Consider the following 375-nt stretch of genomic DNA (forward strand, 5'->3'; position numbering starts at 1 on the left):
CCCAAGAAGACTTTCCACATCAAGCAGATGTTCACCTGCACATCTGCCAATGTGGTATACTGCATCCGCTGTACCCGGTGTGGCTTCCTCTACATCGGGGAAACCAAGCGGAGGCTCGGGGACCGCTTTGCAGAACACCTACGCTCGGTTCGCAATAAACAACTGCACCTCCCAGTCGCGAACCATTTCAACTCCCCCTCCCATTCCTCAGACGACATGTCCATCCTGGGCCTCCTGCAGTGCCACAACGATGCCACCCGAAGGTTGCAGGAACAGCAACTCATATTCCGCTTGGGAACCCTGCAGCCCAATGGTATCAATGTGGATTTCACAAGCTTCAAAATCTCCCCTCCCCCTACCGCATCCCAAAACCAG

The sequence above is a fragment of the Rhincodon typus genome, chromosome 2 (assembly GCF_021869965.1).
Source record: "Rhincodon typus isolate 14 chromosome 2, sRhiTyp1.1, whole genome shotgun sequence".
Lineage (NCBI taxonomy): Eukaryota > Metazoa > Chordata > Chondrichthyes > Orectolobiformes > Rhincodontidae > Rhincodon > Rhincodon typus.